The 21,845-nt window shown below is 42.7% G+C and overlaps 1 protein-coding gene across 2 annotated transcripts in view; it reads right to left on the bottom strand.

The window, feature by feature from the left end:
• NKAIN4 (sodium/potassium transporting ATPase interacting 4) overlaps nucleotides 1–21,845 on the bottom strand; it is an 80,155-nt gene that overhangs the window by 42,237 nt on the left and 16,073 nt on the right. The gene's annotated exons all lie outside the window — the stretch shown is intronic.

Genomic DNA, 21,845 nt, shown 5'->3' with positions numbered 1-21,845 from the left:
TCCCTTTACTCCATGCCTCTGGCACATACACTCTCCTACATACAAAGTATTGCTCCATCCCAAACATGCTATGTCCAATACTGTGACTGGTACCAAATCCTTAGAAAGTGGAATCAGCTATAGCAAAACAAAGGTACTTAACAGCATTCAGAGTACAATTGGTATTTATTTTTTACCCACAAACAAGTTGCCAAAATTTACCAGCAACGCCCAAGATTAAGTGTATAATATCCAGTATTTACTCCCTCACTTGTAGGGAGTAGCCCTGAGTGTCCAAAGGGCCTTTGCCATCCCCAGGTATTAGGATATATTATACTAGCTTTGTATACTGAACTCTTTTAGTGGATGCTCCTAGTCTACTCCTCGTAGTCACATCTGAAGCAGTGCATCTTTCCCTGGGTGTGCTCTGCACGCAGCTGGGCACCAGACAGTGGAACTTTTGCAATGGCTTAAAGTATTGGGGGATGCTCATTGTATCCCCGTGAGCTATGCATGCCCAGTGAAGCAGCCTGAAGAGGAGTGCCACACTTCATCAAACGACCACAATTCCTCCTCTTCCCTGAGTGACACAGTGGGGAAATCATTCATATGCCTCCCTGTGGCTCGGAACGTGCAGGAAATTGAACTATATCCAAAGGAATGGCAGGTAGATACACTGCACAGGAACACAGTTCTCTTTGCTGAAACCACTCGCTCGGAAGACAGTGGGGAAAGTTCAGAAGTATCTATGTTTCAAAGGGGTAAATAAACAGTGTTGTTGCTTACAGGAGGAGATCAAAAAGTATGGCTGCTAAGCAGTTTTTCCTCAATGACAGCTCTCTGCATTGGAGAAGGGGTGCATGAGAAGCAGAGGGTGGGGAGAGCTGGCTCAAAGTCAGGCTGCATTCTACAAAACAAATTAATCTCCCTTTTGAAGTAACACACGCTGTCATATTTTGATCCATTTTTAACTAACTGGAAGGTGCTGTGAAATGCGGCACTGCTGCCATTGTGCTATCAGACTGTGCCTTTGAAATGGGAACAGGGAGAATATTCTGCATTTCACAGTAGTTCAATTTGGTATCCTCCCACGAGTGCAAAAGATTTTCTATATCTCATCAGAACCAGCAGTCATAGGTTAAAAGCTTAATCTTTTTAGTAGGGAATTAATGTTCATAGTACAATGACATTTAGGATTCCTGAAACTTGATTGGCTGGTAACAGGTCACTTGACTTTGACCACTTCATTCAATCAGGCATTTAATGGGCTTTGTGTGTGACATTAACCCTGGAATATGTACCATATCGAGCCAGCACCACAGTATATCAATTAGCCGGTTAGACAAGGGGACACAATGGGGTGTGTGTTGTAAAGAGATAACACCCTGCCTTAGGTGGATTAGGATGAAATATTCAGCTTTGCCTCTTGCCTTCCGCCACTGTAAGAAATGGACAGATATAGATTCTACCCAACAGTGCATTACTGCCACTAAGAATTGTTCTTATTAGTTAGAAAAAAAAATCATACTTTGCCTGTCCAAAAAAGTGTTGGGTTTTTTTTGTTTTTTTTTAACAAAAGAACATTTGCCAGTGTGGTCATTGGAGGGGGTAGCTAGCACTAGCCATCAATCACCATCTCCTTCCAGCAGTGACCTCTGTGGGGTTGTTTAATTCACAGGAATCTGGCAAAATGGGTCTCATGCCACCTCTGTCAGATGGAATGATCCCAATAGTCTTAGAGACTGATTCATGATTGCTCTGTAGCTGCAAAGCTGCCACCCAGGCCTGCAGGGACTATCCCTGGTGTAAGATGCAGAGACAGAATGGCCTCCTACAAAGAAGACTAGCACAGAGGGTTGGTTCTGTTCTGTACCAGAGAGAGGTAGGGGTGGGTGGGTGTCTTATGCATTGGCAATTGTATGCTGTTGTAATGCCCCATAAATGCTGACCTAACCCCTACTGGCCTCTAAACAGCAGAGGCTCCTCTTCTCATTACAGGAAAGTCTCCTTTTCTCTTCTTGCTGCTCCAGACCATACAGCATCTTTCCCCTTTTAAATTAAATGAAGGGGAAATCAGTTTTCTTCAACCAGTTTGTTACAGAACAAAAATCTAAATGATTGTGATTAACCTTTCTCTTCTGATATAAGCTGTGTTTGTGGCGATCTGAAGGGACTGGAATAACAATAATCATACCAAGTATTTGTTAGACAGATAAAACCCATAAAACCGTCTTTAGGGCTCTACTGCATTTATACAACAGGTAGTGAAAGGAAGGCAATTCATGTGTCTGTAGAATACATGAATTAAGGTCAATTGCATAACTCATGGGTAGTCAATTTCCTCCTCCATCACCATTTTTTCCTTGTTGCTGTTCTGTAACTGTTCTAAAGTTGAGGAAGTTTGCAAAAGTTACAAAGTAGCAAAAGGAAAAAATGGATTTCCTCCCCAACCGCTCCAAACAACCCACCCTCTCCAGACATCATTCACTCTGCTGCATTCAGGGGAAAAAAAAGGAAACGGGGAGGAAGAGGAGAAAATTAAAGAACTCCAAGATTTCAATAATTGTGATTTAAAAAAAAAACAACTAAATAAGGGCTTTTCATGAAAGTTTTCAATGTAGAAAACAGACCATTTTTGTTTGTTAAAGAAGTTTTGAACAAGAAATGCTGAGAAACTCTACTTATTAACCTTTGCTGGTATATAAGCCAAGAGGCCCGTCTACTTACCATAGTACCTGGTGCCACAGCTGAATCCATATGAAAGACCCATCTCCCCTTACATCCTCCATCTCCCACTGTTCCTTCTTGTCCCTTGAGGGACACTTAACCTCTTCTGTGATGGGCATTTTCAGGGTAGTAGTCATACAGCAGAGATTTACGTAAATATTTGTTCAGACGTGACTGCCCCATGTTTGTGTACCTGTGCTTCGACTGCCTGAGAGGTATTTGTATAGTGGAGAAACCAAAGTACAGTCATGGCACCATCTGACCCAGGTATCTAGGTACTAAAAATACCCAGTAGAATAAAGTGGAGGAGAAATATAAAAAATGGGCTCTGGTCCCATGCTTCTTGGGGTTGGTTGCTTATCTTTGGAGGCTTTCCCTCCTCTATTTTTCTCTTCCTACTTTTCTTCTTTCTATAATTTTCCCTTCCTCTGGGCTCTGCCTGGCTTCTGCAGTTGCAGGGAGGCTCCTGTGAAAAGGTGGGTTCTGTACTTGGCTCTCTGAAGGCCACCAGACTGAAGAACACTGACCTGCTTCAGCAGGGGGTTCCCTAACATCCCACATGCTTCTGCCTCCTGCCAGCTTCCCCTTTGGCATGTATGGATTTGGTTACCCTGATGAGCTCAGAAGTTTTACCCATTCCCCAGGTGCACTGGTGTGGGTAAGGAGGAAGTGAAGGGAGCCAATGAATGAGTCAGAGGTCACCTATAATCCTTTTATGCCACATCATTTTTATCCCACTATCCCAGCCACGTTAGCAATTAGATTTGTTCTTGCTAATGTATTTCGTTTTTAAGCATTCTAATCTTATTCATTTCAGATCTGTCTCTTTTATTGCTTTTCTGGAGTCACTTGGAAAAAATAACAATTTGGACGATGCTGAACTGACCTTGTGAGAGAAACAGACCTGTGACTTGGCTATGCATACACCATATATCACATACATCCACACCTCTGTGTTCTAACAGCAGTAAAGCTGCTTTGACCCTTTCCAAGTTCAGTTTTAATAATTAAAGAGAAATTTTTGTTTAAATTTTAATGGCTAAAGAGAGAGCACCAGCATGAAACAGAGGAGCAGCTAGGAGGCGGTAACCCTGTATGCAGCCTACAAGGATCTGTCTCCTTGCAAAGAATATTTGAAGGTTGTAGGTTTGAGTCCCACCAGAGTCAGTCAAAGGTACACTTTTTTATGAATCACTGGGGAGCTGGAAAGATTTCTCCAACAAGCCAAGCAAATTGGTCTCTCACTACAGTTTCCCAATGTGTTAATGGATCCACGCTTTACAGCAGGCTGATGGATTTTAAAGAAGCAAGAAATATGAAAACGGTGTGTCCAGTTCTGATTTACACTAAGTACTCTTTAAACCACTCTGCCAGTAACCCATTAGAGATGGGATCTAGTTTAAAAAAGTCTAGATCCAAACCTTCCCAAAGTTCAGGGCTCTTTGGCTCTGGGAATTTTTTTCAGTCTGACTCTATAACAGACTCTTAAGCATAGTGACTAGAGCTGCCAAGAAAATGGTTTGCTTTTCCATGGAAAATTTAAACTTTTCATTGAAAAAACAAAACATTTTCATCTGAAAAATGAAAGTTTTTGAGGGGTTGTGTGTGGGGGAAAATTGGAACAAAAAGTCAGCATTTTCCATAGAAAGCAGACACTTTTTGCAAACAAACAAAACAAACAAAACTACTCCTCTTTCTGTCCAAAATCCCAGTTTTCTGTTGAAAAACAGTTTTGATGGGTAATTTTCTACTAGCCCTAGTAGTGACACAGCTTTAAAATCTTTTCTCTCCTACTCCTCCATGCTTCCATCTCCTTGGACACCCAAAGCACTGATGGCCACAAGGCACTGCTGAGAACTCTGCAATGCCCCTTTAGATGGATATACATGGAAGCCTTGGATCCTGAAGACACATGTCTCTACAGTTTAGAAACAGCCCAATTCTGTGACCTAATTTTATTTACTCTCCCTTTGACCTAACTCAGGACAGAGATCCAGCCAAAGCCAGACTTTTCTAGATGTGTCTTTGTTTGATAAACTCCATCATGCACATTATTAAACATCTCAAGCCAACTTTAAAGTGGCAAGAACTTCCATAGTTATCAACTGTCAGCAAGAGTTTGAAATTGCAGTTCTTACTCAGGCAAGATTCCCATTGACCTCAGTGAGTGTTTTTGGCGTACAAGGGCTGCAGGATCAAGCTCGGTGCACATCGACAGTGTTGACAACTCTTAAAATATTTTGGATTTTTCTTAAAGCCCCAGTTCCTGGAGTCATGGGATTATAAGACACTCTCAGCTGTCCTTAAAAAATAAAAAGTTCTTAACCCTCATGGTTGCAAAAACAAGCTTGAAAATGTGAGTCTTAAAGGCTCATATATTAGAAAGAAATTAGAAAATCTCAAATTTATTTTAAAAATCTCCTGCTTTTTAAGCCAATCTCATGTTTTTTGGAGCCTGCCTCATGATTTGGGTTTGATGATACTGACTATCCATTAGCCAGCCAGCATGATGCCTATCCGCCTTGCAATTTTGCCTTCTCATCTTTGAAAATGGTGAAAATATCTAGGCCTCAATAACTCCTGCTAAGTCTGGGTAGAGGGAAAAAAACATTAAGACAAATGGAAGGTAATTTTCTGCTCAGCCATAGAGTGAATTGCAGTGTGGACAAGGTGAATTCTGTGGGTAATGAGGTTATTCATTTAAACAATAAACCTCTTCTCTACCACAGTGAATTTGTTTCCATGCAGCAAAAAAGGAAATTCTTTAATTAAGTTTATTAGGGGAAAAAAAATTGGTACCACCCACCACTTCAAACTGTCAGGGCCTGATCCTGCCAGGTGCTGAGTGCTCTCAGCTCCTCCTGAAGTCAGCGTCTCATGGCCTAATATGCAACTGTGTTCATGAAATCTAATTTTTCTTCTGTAGTGTTGTCAAGGAAACCCTCCTTGGGGCCTCATGATCCACAGCTCCCTTCCTAGCATCCCGGCTGAGCCAGAGAGGTCAAGAGACTAATTGAACAGAAGAGTTCTGTTTGTCACCTTGTCTCCAAGATATGTTTGGTCAGCACTGCCATTTAATAAAACAAACACCATTCTCTATGAAGTTTGGTCTGTTTGCTCCCAAGGAGCTGCTTGTATACCCCAGGTTCATTACATCCAGAAGCACACAGGCATTAAAGTGGTCGGAAGGGTATTCAAATCAGATGCCATCTTTTGAGTCTTCTAATTATTTAATGTTGTAGAAATAAACCTGGGTCATTCTGGGGGCTTGTAAGGACAACTAGCCCCAACTAAGCAATCATCCATTAAATAACTCCGTGTCCATTTTTGACATCTTTATTTCCTCTAGTGTGGTATATGTGTGCTAAGGATCTGTCACCGACAGATGCATGTGGGATCCTCTTGTTGGCCCCAGGCTGGCTGCACATTGATCATGGCCCGTTTGAAATCAGGTCAGAAGGGCCCACAAGTGGCATGGCAAATCAAAGCCGGGTATATACATAGTCAGGTCATATGAGAGACTGGTTTCTGATGTCAACTGCAGACCATTCTTCACACCATGTTGACATTTCGAGTATGTTCCATCTTTACAATGCCAGAGCAGACCAGGAACTCAGCATCTTTCTCAATGGATCTCTCTTGAAACACAAATCCCACCCAGTCTACCTCAGAATAACCCTAGATCAGGGATCAGCAACCTTTGGCATGCAGCCCACCAAGGAAATTGCTGGTGGGCTGGGATGGCTTGTTTATCTGCTGCGTCTGCAGGTTCAGCCAATCGCAGCTCCCACTGGCCACAGTTCTCTGTTCGAGGCCAATGGGGGCTGCAGGAAATGGCGCGGGCCAAGGGATGTGCTGGCTGCCACTTCCTGCAGCCCCCATTGGCCTGGAACAGAGAACCGTGGCCAGTGGGAGCTGCAATCGGTCGAATCTGCAGAGGCTGCAGATAAACAAACCATCCCGGCCCGCCAGTGGATTTCCCTGATGGGCTGCGTGCCAAAGGTTGCTGATCCTTGCCCATCATAGATCTTTCACATATCTGAACCACCTCATGATAACTGCAGCTAAGGTGAGGATGCACAAAAACCTTCAGAGCAAATTGGTGGGCACTTCATGGGGACCAAACGCTCAAACTCTCCGATCATCTGGTTTAGCCCTCTGTGACTGCAACAGAATGCTGTGCTCCAGTCTGGCTCTCTTCGTCTCTCATCAGGTTGGTTGCCACAGAACTACTCTTACCCATGTGCATCATAACTGGGACAATTCAATACATACCAGTACTGTGGCTCTATTTGTTAAGCATTATCACTCCTCCACCCACTGTGATAAGGCTGCCAAACTCATTTTATTTGTGACCTAAGCCAACCTCTGAACGTAGGCCTCCAGAACTTAAAGGCCAATTAATTTAATGTATTGTACTAGCTTTGATCATTTTAGGAAAACCTTGTGACAGACAGAATGGTCATTGAAATGAACGGGATGTGACTGGATTTGTACCTGGCAGAAAAATAAGAGTTTTCTTATTCAGAAAGTGCCTGACGTTTATGTGCTGCAGGCATGTGGTGAGGCTTGGGATGCATGGCCTTCTTGGATAGCTGTGTGCAGCCGAGGGATATTCTCTAACACAAGGGGCCAGCAGTAGCACAAGTTTATTGAGGATTGAGTTAAGGAAGTCCTAGTTCCTTGCCAGGGCAATTTGCTACTGTTTATGAGGCCATCCAAACATTATAAAGACTAGGAGGCTGAGCAGTGCTACAATATCAGCAGGAATTACAACTTCTAATTGAAAGATTTATTCCCACTAAACATGGCATTGCATCCCTGCACTAGCTGTCCTACTGCTAGTCCAGAAAGGCTAGCCAATGTTGTTCACAAGAGAAGGGATGAAAGAATATGAAAAATAATTCCAATTTCAGTCTCAATAACTAGGTAGGCAGTAGTACTGCAGAAAAGGATCAGAGAATTATAGGGCATCACAAAATGAACAGGAGCCAGCAATGTGATGCAGATGCAAAAAAGGCTAATATCACGAGGGTGTAATAACAAGAGTGTTGTCTGTCAGATACGGGTGATAATTGTTCCACTCAACTTGGCAGTGGTGAGGACTCAGTTGGAGTAGTGCATCCAGTTTTGGGCATCACACTTTAGGAAAGATGTGGACAAACTGGAGAGAGTCCTGAGGAGATCAACCAAAATGATAGAGGATTTAGACCTACAAGGAAAGGTTAAAAAAAATGGGTGTATTTAGTCTTGAGAAAAGAAGACTGATAGGAGGCCTTACAACAGTCTTCAAATATGTTTTGGGAACTGGAACTTCAAATATGTTCCTTCGGGAACTGGAAGAGTTTGGGGCTAACTGTTATTCTTGGTAGTTTTGAAAATGATTGTGATAAGATTCTGATAACATTGAAGTGACTGGATGTTTTGCCACAGACTTCACTAAAAGCAGGACTGGGCCCTTCGAATAGATAGCTAGAGCCCCCTTCACACGTGATGGCAGCGTGATATATGTTAACTGAGTGGAGTTTTCATTTGCACTATTGATTGGTGGATACGTGTTATGTGCACAGTCTTGCCTTCAAGTTCTTAGCTGAAAGCAAATGCAATAGAACAAAAGCTAATCTACACTGTATGGGCTTCCCCAGCTACTACTCTCATGAAACAAGAAACAGCCTCATTACAGTTCTTGAAAAATTCACAAACTAAAAAGGAACAGTCAGGAAATTCAAGAAACTGCAATTAAAGTCCACTCTGCTGATGGTCGGGCAACCTTTTCAGCAAAAAGTTTTTGAAAAGTTGCACTTTGTCAGCGTCTTATTTCCCATAGTACATACCAGGTTACCCTCCGAAGAAGTGAAAAGGCAGCTGCATGCTCATTCAGGAGCTTTGCATGCCTGCCAGCTGGATTTCTAAATCCAAATACAGTAAAAATGCACTAAGCTCTTGTTAAATAAATGCTCAGTTAGAATATTCCTTGGTCACCCTCACACTGTTCACTCTCAACCAAATTGCTAAGCATTATTTAAACAACAAAGCATTTAAATGCATTTCCTTGCAAGACTCTGGCAGCCCAACCACTGTGCTGTTTATTTTAGTCAGGCTTATGGCTTCCTAGTTACATGAGCAACCGAATAGGAAACGTAGCTATGGATACAAAAGTGTAGAAAAGCCCTTTGGGTGGGGACTATTTTTTTATGTTTGTACAGCATCTAGGACAACAAGGTTCTAGTCCACATCTGGGGCTCGCAGATGTGACAACCATACAAATAATAATACTAGTAACAGTTTGTCTGTGATGTACAATGACCCTGTCTCTTTGCCTGGGATAAACTTAGAACTGGGTTCATGAGCTGGACAAACAACAGGAGGGGTCCAAAATTATAAGGTAAAGGGCCAGGTTCAGCCCTGGAGTAAGACCACAAACTTCATTTGCACCTGTTTACTTCAGGGTTAAACAAATGTCCTTAAATACACCTCTACCCTGATATAACGCGACCCCATATAATGCAATTTTGGATACAGTGTGGATAAAGCAGCGCTCCGTGGGGTTGGGGCTGTGCGCTCCAGTGGATCAAAGCAAGTTCGATATAATGCAGTTTCACCTATAACGTGATAAGATTTTTTGGCTCCTGAAGACAGCGTTATATCGGGGTAGAGGTGTATTTTAGTCTTCGGTTTCTTAAAGGAACAGCAGAATCTCCATAAGGAAACTGACTTGAATCTTGAAAGGACTGTCTCAGTTCTTCCTTTGTCCCTTCCACACACAGCTCAAGAAAAACCCTTTATCTGAGAGAGACAAAGAGGCACAAATTTGAAATATACTTACAAAACCTTCGGAACAAGCCCCATTTTATAGGCATAGTGATTCCCACTCTGTCCTTTTACATCATCCCTGAGAGTTTGAACCATGGCAATGTATCCCCATGGTATCTCCTAAGTAGTTTCCTACCATACCGAGACACAATTTGTGATCACTGTAATGGTGTGGGACTCACTCCTGCAGTGCCTCCTGCTGGTCGTCCAAGGAATTAGCGTTTTCAGCCTCTGGAGCACCCTCTGCAGGCTGGTGTCCCGCTTGCCACTGGGGCTGAGTCCCTTCTGGACTCTGGTGCCCCTTTCAGGCTAGGGTACTGCCTCTTGTCCCACAGATCTGGGTCTCCCCTTCCCAGGGAACCCCCACCCTCTATCCCCACCTCACCTCAGTCTATGGCCCTTGCAAGTCATCACCTAGCCCCCGTTCCCTGGGGCAGACTGTCAGTGGCATCAGGAACCTGTCACCTGACACCTTACAGGCTACACAGGTTACTTTGCTTGGCTAGTAGTTTTACATTCTTGTTTATAAAGAATATTCAAGCAAATGATAGAGGTGATAATCCCCTTATAACACTCCTTAAACATGCATTCCATTGGGAGATTGACACTCAGACTAAAGCAATCCTCTGTGCATGTCACAGGCTCTGGATAAACGTCAGGCCGAGGATACTGTGCACATCTATAAAACTAACCTTATTCTGAACTAATTTAACACACCCAAGTTCTAAATCCTAGGAAACCAGAAGCTGTGTGTTCAGACCCTGGGCCTAATACAGTGATGAGCCACAAGCATTTTTCTCTAAACACATTACAGAATAAATGAACAGAACAACATGTTGATCTTGCTAACTTCTAAAGTCTCTCCTTCGACAGGCCCCATCTACCCTTCTTCTCCCCCACGCAACAGCGACTAACAATCCTCTGAGCTCCTATTAGCATCCTCCATCCAAGAATCTCAAAGCACCTTACGATGGATCAAATTCACTCACAGTAATGCAGGAAAGGGCAGTTTGCCAGTGTGGGTGGGATGAGATCGGGTCTCAGGGGAAAGTGTCGCCAGTGCTGCCCTCCATCAGGAGTTCTATCAGCGTGAGGGCAGCATCTTTAAGTTATGCCCAGTCCTACCTAGGAGACCTGCCAGGAAAGCCTGCAGTAGGCATGAAGTGGATCAATGCAGATCTAGCCACCCCAGCCATAGCTGTCCCCCAGCTCCGGTTGACAGCACTCACTTTTAGGGCTGTGTGCTGCGCTCTCTCTTCTCTTTTTCCAACCCCCACCATCCAGTTTTCAAAGCTTAGGGCCTAATCCTGCTCCCAGTGAAGTCGATGACAATCCCCACTACTGACTCCATGGGACCAGGATCGTTCCCTTAAGTTTTAGGCAGAGCTCTAGCAGCTGATCCCTCTAATTAGGTCACAAATGGGTCACTTGTAAAACACTTACACAGGCCGATTTCTCCCCCTGCCAAGCTAGCATGAAGTGTTGTGGGGGGAAGGAAAGATTAGACTCTGTGTAGACCTGTTGTTACAGACAAAACAAAGCTTCTAAACTTTACCCCTAAGGAAAGGGGAGAGCCCTGTTTTAGCTTCTCTTAAACAGCTGGGAGTGTTACCCTCACACTGACATTGCAGCTAAGTGGTAGTGTCTCTTTAATTTCCTTTTGCTTCTGCTGCAGCTCCAGATTGCTCAGATAGTCACCAACAGAAGGAGTTTAATGAAAATTATAATTAGAGCCCTGCGGTGCTCCAGCAGGTTGCCCTTACATTGGGGTGCCAATTTACATTACAAATCAGCCTGGTGTCATTGCAGAGTCGGTAACAGAAGGGAATTCATTAAAAGAAAGCTCAGGGTGGGAGAGAAATAGTGGATAAGGAAAATGATATTAGGATGATTATTAACAATAATGATAAAGGAAATTGGGATCTGCCACTGTCTCCATGCAGCTTTGCTCAGAGCATAAAAGCCCTTTTGTAATCATCCTGAGATGGAGGAAGACAGAGCAGCAGTTTGGAATTTTCCTTGGGCAATTGCTGTACAAATGAACCCTTTTCCATCCAGCATCTGCTTCCCCAGGAAAACAAAAGGGCAAAGAGATTTATCTCCCCCACCGGGATACGGAAAGTGCACTCCGCACTTCTGCTTTCCTGCATTTAGTGTTGCACAGCTGGATGGTAGTTGGGGTGGGAGAGACTCTCTGCAAAATAAATTGAAAGCCAAAGAAACTAATTCACCAGGGTTTTACTGATTTCACCCTTCTTTTCTTACTCCCAGGCAGCAGCTAAGCACTGTGCTTCCACCCCATTGTGGTGCCATGATCAGTAGCATCTTGAAACTGACAGAGACCCTAATTCAGCAGAGCACTTAAGCACGTGTGTAAGTCTCATTGAAGCCAATACTTAAGTATGTGGCTGAGTCAGGGCCTAAGGGAGCAGTGGTGATCAGAACCTGTAAGGAATGGTGCGGTGAAAGATGTCTTCTCAAGGTACGTCTTCACTGCAGAGAGAGCCCAGGTGAAAAGCACCCAGGTCTGAACACCTGGGTTGGCCTAGCCCAGGTGGGAGCAGCCACAAGGCAAAGCCTGGCTTGAGTTACTGTGTCCTCACTGGTACTGCCCCCACCGGTGTGTGTCACTAAGACTTCTGGGGACATACTGCACAAAGAACCAGGGAGTAAGATGAGCCACTCAATGATCTGTCCCTAGTGAATTGTGAGAGAACTTGTTTGTCCTCCTGGTGACCCAGCGGAAATTGTGGGAAGGCACTGGAGGACTATCAGCCCTCAAGTGGTTTAAGCTGTGTCCTCACTGCAAAGCGGGTAGGTTACCAACCTGAGTGAAAGGGGAGCCCATGCTCTACCCCACTGCTCTAGCTAGGCCAACTTGGGTGCAAGGATTTTGGACGGGAGCTGGGTTAGGTGTAATACCAGAGGAAGAGGATAACTGCATTGTAGACAGACTCACAGTTTGAGCATGTCAAGCTGCTGCTTCTTCATAACAGCAGCTCCTGGACACACACACACACACACACACATGCACGCTAACTCTTGCAATTTTATCATGAGTCTTGTGATATTTGTTGTTTTATTAAATCCCCAGCCTCTGGAATTAAACTTTCTCGTCTTTCATTTTAAAAATTGAAGTAAATTTCTAGCCTTCACAGTAGCTGAGAAAACGCTTGAAAACGTGACCTGAGTGCATTACAAAACCTCACACACCGGAAGACAAACAAAAAGGAACCCAAAATATATTTCTAAGACAACTTCATTATTTAGGGGGACCTGATTCCTGATTTTGAAACACTTGGGATTGGCCACACTGCAAACATTTTACTGCGAACCAAAAGTGGAAGTGCTACATGTAACACAAACCAAAGGGTCTATCACCTTCCTTCTTAATCTCTTGACAATCCAATCTTTTTTATCTCACACCTTAGAACTTGATAATTGACCTCAATGTACAATTTCAAGGTAAGACGCCAAGGAGGATTGATTCTCTTTTATACCACTGCCCTGTTGTCATTTGCAGGGAGCAGCAGTAGCCTGTACCAGGGCATCCGCTACTATCAGTGCCAGTCTTTGCGTGTGCCATGCTGCTGCATTGGGAGATCTGTCTGCCTGTTTTGAGGTTTTCTGTAGTACCCATCACCTTAGTATCTGGGCTCAGCTCCCAGGAACAGCATCTAGGCCCCAGGCAGCAGCAAGCTTAGTGCTGGCATCTCACTTCTAGCAAAAGGGCCCTACCTGCACTTCGTCATGGCTAGTGAAACAGATAGACAGCTCCCAAAGCTCGGAAGCATCTAAGGGTATGTCTACACTGGAATTAAAAACCCGCAGCTGACTTAGTCTCACAGGGCTTGGGCTGTTTAATTGCATTGTAGATGTTCAGGCTCGGTCTGGAGCCTGGACTCTAGGGGTATGTCTACACTACCCACTGGATCGGCAGGCAGCGATCGATCCAGCGGAGGTCAATTTATTGCATCTAGTCTAGACGCGATAAATCAGCCCCGAGTGCTCTCCCATTAACTCCTGTACTCCACCGCTGCAAGAGGCATAGGCAGAATTGCATAACTTAGATCAATTCCCTCCCCCCCCACCCAGTGTAGATCAGGCCTAGGATTCTGCAAAGTGGGAGTGTTCCAGAGCTCAGGCTGAAGCCATAGCCGAATGTCTACATGGCAATTAAACAGACCCCTTTGCCCGAGCCCCTTAGCCTGAATCAGCTGGCACAGGCCAGCCACAGGTGTCTAATTGCAGTGTGACAATAAGAAAACACAGACCTTCTCTGATAATGGGAAGAGAAACCTCAGTTTACATGAAAGGCAATGAGGTGATTAGTGAGGCCTGAAGACAGCTGGGGAAATGAGATGTGGGGAAACAAAATGGAATAAACCAACCATACTGGCTTCTCCAATGTTTGGCATTCTAGGACCGTTACTGCAGCTATCTGTGTTTATTCTAACTGAGGAAGAGTCTAGGCCTTTCCCTTTCAGACTCCTTTCTACCCTAATATTTTGCAGTTCTGTTATTAAAAAAATAGACAAAAAAGTCTGTCAGATTCTTAATTTCCTTTGGAAAACAATTACTTGCACTTCCCTGGCTGGGAATGAAGAACGTGACTATATGGGCAGAAGAGAAAAGAAAAAGCAAGATGAAAACTGATTTGAAGGTCACTTTGTTGGTGGACCTGACCTCCAGTATATCTCAGCAGATCTTTTCTTTTCTCCAACACCAGAACTTCTCCAACCCCTAGCCAGTGTGCTGCCTCCCAGCTTCAGAAGTAATTGCTGGAGAGAAGACATGGGTTTGCTGTTAAGGCAGAGAAAAGATGTGGTCTCTATTCTTGGCTCTGCCATATGCATCCTGTCTTACCTAGGGCAACAGTGTGTCCACACAGCAATCAGAGGTGTGACCGAGGCATGTAGACGTACCCAAGTCAGCCCACGTTGCCATGGCTTCACTGCTGTTGGCACCTGAGCTTGCCTGATTAAAGCTAACTCAGGTATGTGCACACATGCTGCAATCACACCTCTGACTGCAGAGCAGATGTGCCCTTAGAAGCAGATTTTCAAAAGTATTTAGGTGCCTAAAGATGCAGATAGATGCCTGGCGGGTTTTTCAAAAGTGCCCAGGTCCTAACACCCATTGAAATTAATGGGATTAAGGGTCTAAACTGCTTAGGCACTTTGGAAAATCCCATCTGCAGCTTTAGGCTGCCTAAATATCTTTGAAAATCTGCCTCATTGAGCACAATTTTCAAAAGTGACCTCTGATTTGGGATGCCTCAGTTTTCCAGTGCCCAATTTGAGACACTTTGTGCCCAGTGTTCAGAGATGCTTAGCAGTTCCCATTGATTTTATTCGGAGTTGCTGGTTCTCACCATTTCTGAAAATCAGGTATGTCTAGTTGGGCAAGCACCCCAAAATGGAGGCCATTTCTGAAAATGTTACATTTCCCCCTTTCTACCTCAGGTTCCCCACATATAAAAAGGGGATAATGAACACCCAAGTGACTTAGGAGCACTCACCACTGGGAGTTGTACTCCTAAATCACTTAGGTGTGATTTTGTAAGGCACTTTATATTGATATGGTACTTTGTGATTCTGAATTGAAGGATGTAACTGCAACGTATTATTATAACAGCTGGTCAGAAAATGGGGAGGGGGGTGTGTGAATTTCTCAAAATTTTATTTTTGCCCAAAATTTCTGACTAGTATTAGCTATTAGGGCTATGGACAGAAAAAGTTCTATTTCAAGCAGGAAGCTTCCATTTAAAGCAGATTGTCTCCACTGTATGTTCCAGGATGTGAACATTTACACACTATTTCAAGTTGATTCCATCTGCACCTGGAGATACGGGTCTAAAAATTCTATCCTCAGACATTTTGGCCTTCAGCTCCAATGAGAAGTACTGTCACATATCATGAATGCAGAATATAGACAGTGGACAATCTATTCAGTCGGGGTCACTAGGTACTAATGTAGTATAAATGCTAAGTATATATTACACCTTGGGATGTGCTGTCTGCCGCGGCTAAAGTAACATCCTATTTAGTAATTAACAGTGAGAAATTTGCCTTTCCAAGTTTATTTAAATAAAATACAAATACTTTAATGCAAGATGCATATGAATCGTTTTTAAAAGGTCTGACTTTTTCTCCTGTAAAATGTGAGTGTGCACCTCTTTACCTATATAAAAGATATATTTGCATAGGCAGATCAGGTAACTGTGTTTCTATCTCTCTGGCTTAGGTAATTTCCATTTCTGTGCCTGTGAATAAATACACATTATGATTTTGTGTGCACAAATTTCAAAGTCCTGCTGAAAATGTGACCTTCAATCTAGAGCCTACAGTTAATATTGAGCAGTCACAATTTCATGTCATTTTACACTGACAGTTTCCCTTATGAATGCAAAGAATTCAGGTGGCCAGTTTGTATCTGAACTGTTAGAAAATCTCAGGCTTCTAAGTGAGCTGAAAACAGTCTATATATTGCTAAGGAATGTGGAAGAGAAGATCCCCTCAGTAAGATTTGATGTATAAACCTGAACACTCCTGCTCTGGTAGCTCATCTATTCTGAACTAAGTTTCCAGCTGTTTATTAAGTTTCCAGTTGTAGCCCATTCATGTGAAGGGAAATATAAGATTAAGAACTGGAGAATGCAGCAGTGAGGTTGTGAGCAGGTGAATCAAATCTGCATTCCTTACCAGGTGTTCCTGGGATTTGAGTGAAATAATTTCTCCTGGACAGCCAAACATCATACTCCAAAAGTAAAGATGAAGTTCCAGGAGATGTGGGAGCACAGATCTTGATTGAATTTACATCAAGAAATAACAACATTATTGGTCACCTGTTTTTGACAAGGTCCCACACCATAGACTCCTAAACAAAATAAACTGTCATGGGATAAGAGGGAAGGTCCTCTCATGGATCAGTAACTGGTTAAAATATAAGAAACATAGAGTAGGAATAAACTATCAATTTTCACAGTGGAGCGAGATAAATAACGAGGTCCCCCAAGGACTTGTACTGGGACTAGTTCTATTCCACATATTTATAAATGATCTGGAAAATAAGGTAAACAGTGAGGAGGCAAAGTTTGCAGATGATACAAAATTACTCAAGATAGTTAAGTCCAAAGCTGACTGTGAAGAGTTATAAAGAGATTTCACAAAACTGGGTGACTGGGCAACAAAATGACAGATGAACTTTAATGTTGATAATTTCAAAGTAAGGTACATTGGAAAACATAATCCCAACTATGCATACAAAATGATGGGGTGTAAATTAGCTGGTACAACTCAAAAAAGAGAACTTGAAGCCATCTTGGATAGTTCTCGGAAAACCTCTGTACAACGTCCAGCAGCAGTCAAAAAAACATCATCAAGAACCATTAGGAAAAGGTTATATAGTAAGATAGAATATATCATAATGCCACAATATAAATCCATGATACACCCACACCTTGAATAGTGCATGCAGTTCTGATTGACTCATCACAAAAAATTGGAAAAAGAATTAAAATATTAGAATTGGAAATAGTACAAAGAAGGGCAACAAAAATGATTTAGGAATATGGAACAGCTTCCATATTAGGAGAGATTTAAAAGACTGGGACTGTTCATCTTAGAAAAGGGACAACTAAGGAAGGATATGATAGACGTCTATAAAATCATGAATGGTATGGAGAAAGTGAATTAAAAAGTGCTATTTACCCATTCACATAACACAAGAACCGGGGTCACCGAATGAAATTAATAGACAGCAGGCTTAAAACAAACATAAGGAATTACTTCTTCACACAACCCATAATCAGCCTGTGGAACTTATTGCCAGTGGATGTTGTGAAGGCCAAAAGTATATCTGGGTTCAAAAAAAGAATTAGATAAGTTCATGACAGATAGATCCATTCATGGCTATTAACAAAGATGGTCGGGGATGCAACCCTGTGTTCTGGGTGTTCTAAAATCTCCAACTGCCAGAAGTTGGGAGTGGATAACAGAGGATGGATCATTCAATAATTGACCTCTTCTATTCATTCTCTCTGAAGCATCTGACACTAGCCACTGATGGAGACAGAATATTAAGCTAGATGGACCATTTGTCTAACCCAGTCCAGCTATTTTTACATTCTGATGTTGCTAATCACCCTTGGGGGTCTAACTCATATGATGTATTTGCCCATGGACACTTAACAGAAATCCCAACTTTCTAGGAACCAGGGAAATGCTTTATCCCTATCTATCGACATTTAAAATCGATGGGGTAAAATCCTGGCCCCACTCAAGTCAATGGTAAAACTTCCATTGACTTTATTAGGGACAGGATTTAAGGAGCTATGTGGGGAGAAAACAGAAGATCCAATGTTTAGATGCAAGAAAGTGCATTCAACAAGGAAAAGTTTTAGAGGAGGTCAAGAAGGCAAACAAATATTTTGTTAAAAATGGCATCTGTCAGCATGTTCACAGAGACAGCATTCCCAGGGTTTTCCAACAACTACAGTTCAGTCCCAGTATGCCCACAAACAACTTCCCATCTACAGAGTGACTACAAAATTAATCAATCACTATCGATTTTCATCACCTGATTGCACTGAGGGAAGAAAATCCAACATAGTTGAACGATTGATTAATTACCTCACTAATGACAGGTAACAAATCTAACTCTCCTTCCATTCCCTCTGGATCTCTATTTTTTGAACCAATATTTATAAAACTCAGGATTTTTAGGTTTTCAGATCAATTTGGGGCGCAAAGCCTGTTTTGTATTTCTAAGGAGCTGGAGAGAGAACAAAGCTGTTCAACTGATTCTGAATTACGATCTCTGAGTTCTCACCAGCAATTCACTGTTCAGGATTCCTAAATGTTTTGAAACACTCTTATAAGAAGTGCCGTCCCAGGAAGCTTTCTGTAATTTTGGAGGTCCTGACTGGTTCATTGGTTTTCCTTCTGATGAAGCATTCCAACAGAACATGGGGTATTCTGTCTAGTGTTTGTTTTGTTTTAAATAAGTTAATAAAAACAAAAAATACAGATACTTTTACCTGCAGAAATAAATTAAATATATAAACGCACCATAGTAAGTTTAGACATACAGCTAGGGTTGAAATTCAGCATGTATGTTTTTTATAGGATTTTATGTAATGTTTGTAAAGTATAACAAGCTATGGCTATCCACAGAGGATAACAGCCTACTAACTGCTGAGAGCTACTAGAGTTGTTACTTTATTAAGTAGTAAAGGCCTGTGCTTTGGGGATGAAAGTCCCATGTTCAAACCTGCATATGAGCCTTAGAACATAAGAACAGCCATACTGGGTCAAACCAATGGTCCATCCAGACCAGTATCCTGTCTTCCGACAGTGGCCAATGCCAGGTGCTTCAGAGGGAATGAGCAGAACTGGTTATCATCAAGTGATCCAAGCCCTGTCACCCAATCCCAGTTTCTGGCAAACAGATGCTAGGGACACCATTCCTGCCCATCCTGGCTAATAGCCACTGATGGACATATCCTCCATGAATCTATTTAGCTCCCTTTTGAACCTCAATACAGTATTGGCCTTCACAACACCCTCTGTCAAGGAGATAAGCTTCAACATAAAATAAGAGCAAGTGGCAAGTTCTTCATTCATTTTGGCTACTCATTCTTCTTATGATGCAGATCCTGCCATGATGTGTTTGCAATGGAAAAGATCCATTCTGCTCCCATCCCTACAACTCAATTTAATAGGGTAGAGGGAGATTTTTTTCACTCAGTGTTAAATAGGGGTGATGGGAGGGGGAAAATAAAAATGAAAAAAAAATCTTACTTATTATAGGTAAAAAGTTTGCAACTCAGAGTTTCCATTGGATGTTGTTCAGCCTTCCAATTAGAGAAGCCGAGACACACAGTAGTGCCATTATATGTAACTATATACACAGTGTCGCTCAAGCATTGTTTATCTTATGAGCATAATTTCTCTCTTCTGCAGCGCTACCCAATTTGTTTTTATTTCCAGTGGCCCCTCTACAGACTAGTCTAGTGTTTTATTGTATATATATTTTTTGGCCTCCAACCAAATGACTCTCCCATTATGTTTCCGTTCATGTCCCACAATAATCAGGCCCCTCCTGCTCTACAACTTTCACATCGTGTTTATATTCAGTTTATGGGTGAGATGGTGTCCCCTCTATTTCTCCTTCTCCCGCACCAACTGGCAGTTCCTCTGTGGCTCATGTTTTATGCAAGAGCAGAACTGAATTTCTCTCTTTTTTTTTAAAATGTAGTTATCATAAGCCTCTTTCCCAAATCTGGACCTTAGCGTCCAAAATCTGGGTGCTTAGCATGAACCTCCAAGCTTAATTACCATCTTGGATCTTATCTCGCTGCCACCAACCAGGAATCAGTGCCTGGTACACTTGAGCCCGGCCCAAAAACCTTCCCTGGGGACCCTTCAGACTTCAGAATGCTTGAGTCTCCAACAAGGGGAAATAAACACTTCCCTTCCTCCCCCTCTCCCACACCCAGACTTTCCTCTCTGGGCTAACCTGGGAGATTGATGCAATCTCTTTACATCACAATACCAAGAAGCATGTCTCCTTTATCCACAAAGAACAAACCCCAAATACAGGAACAGAGATGATTCCTATCGCTTCCCCCCCCACAAACTCCCTGGTGCTGCAGAGCTTACCCTCCATAGATCTACACAAAGAGAATTCCCTCCCTTGTTCCTTAACCTACCCAGAGAGAAAAACTCAAACACGTCTTACAAAGAAAACTTATATAAAAAAAAGAGAAAAGAACATAAGAATATATACTCTGCATCAAGATGACAAACAGGGCTATTGCTTATAGAAAATATGAATAACAGTCTATTCAAAAAGATATCCTATTTAAACCATTCCAGCAAGTTACACAATGTAAATACCCCCAAACCAACATAAAAGCCATATGTTTTTCTACCTGTACTTACAAGTTGGACACAGAAGATTAGAAGAAGAAAGAAAGCTTCTCATAAACTGAGAGACAGACAAAAGACCCGAGTCCAAACTTCCCTCCCTGACTTTGAAAAATCCGGTTTTCTGATTGGTCCTCTGGTCAGGTGTTTGGTTCCCTTTGTTAATCCTTTACAGGTAAAAGAAACATTAACCCTTAGCTATCTGTTTATCACAGTAGGGGCTTGTGAAAAGGTCCCACCACATCACTCTGGAGACTTAAATTCTCTGTCCACAGAACATGCCCAGCACAAGCAACAGCAGAGCAAACCTAACGGTGAGCTGGGATAGGTCATCTGCAGGGATTGAACCCAGGACTTCTGGAGCTAAACACAGGAGCCAGCAAAAGCAAGACCAGATCTATTAGTTCAAAGGACTTTGCAGACTCAAACCCTTTATAATGGGCCCAGCCTCTAGAGGGAGACAAAAAGCCACATTTTGCATGGGTTACAATAGCTTCCTCCACAGAGCACTGCCAACATAGCTCCTCGCTAGCCCATAAGGCTCACTTCTAGGGGTGAGAAGACAACTCAGTTTCCATAGTTATTCCAGCCTTGGCCTCTCTCTATTCCAAACTTGCCAACAAGCTTGCCCCAGTGGAGGTGGGTTTCTAATGTGCAGACATCTGTCTTCTCAGAACTAGACTGAGGCCGGCTACATCAACTTCTTACTCCAGAGCAGTTTAATCCAATAACACTCTGAAGGCAGCTCTCACTTTGAGCTGGTGCATGCATGTCGCTCAGCTGCTTGTATTAATGTGAAATTCCTTAATGGTGATAGGCCCTACTCATCACCTTTTCTCTTCTTCCCTACGTAAATCCAATCAGGCCGCAATTTTTGGCCAGTCTTAATCTGGGTTACAGTTTAAGTGATGACCTGCTGTAGCATGGAAAGGATCTTTATCCCTTTACCAACCACATGATCTATCAAATCCCCCAGAACAGGATTCCTCCCCCACCTTTTTATATAGAAAAATATAGTTAGCATTTGACCATCAGACCATCTGGATTGGCTTATACCTGTAGGGCATTGCCCTGATGCATAGGTTGGGAAGCCCCACTTACATGGCTGTAGTCACCCCTCATGAAAGAGCCTAGCACAAATGAAACAGGGTTACTTCTTATGCCAGGAAAGCAGTCTGTGGCTAAGCAATCTGCAGACAAATTCCCTCACCCTCCCACCTGCTGCCACCATAAGCCTCTTCAGAAATTCATTGTTTATGAAATGATTCACTCAAGTATCCATTCGATCCCAGTGCATAGGATTGCAGATCTTTTATTACATACCTGTATACCAAGCAGGAGAATAGTTCACAGCAGTTGTAACATGCACAGTCATCCAAGAAATAAAACAAAGCA

Source organism: Chelonoidis abingdonii, chromosome 14, assembly GCF_003597395.2.
Source record: "Chelonoidis abingdonii isolate Lonesome George chromosome 14, CheloAbing_2.0, whole genome shotgun sequence".
Taxonomy (NCBI): Eukaryota; Metazoa; Chordata; order Testudines; family Testudinidae; genus Chelonoidis; species Chelonoidis abingdonii.
The sequence above is the reverse complement of the archived record's forward strand: the minus strand, read 5'-3'. Positions and strand labels throughout refer to the sequence as shown.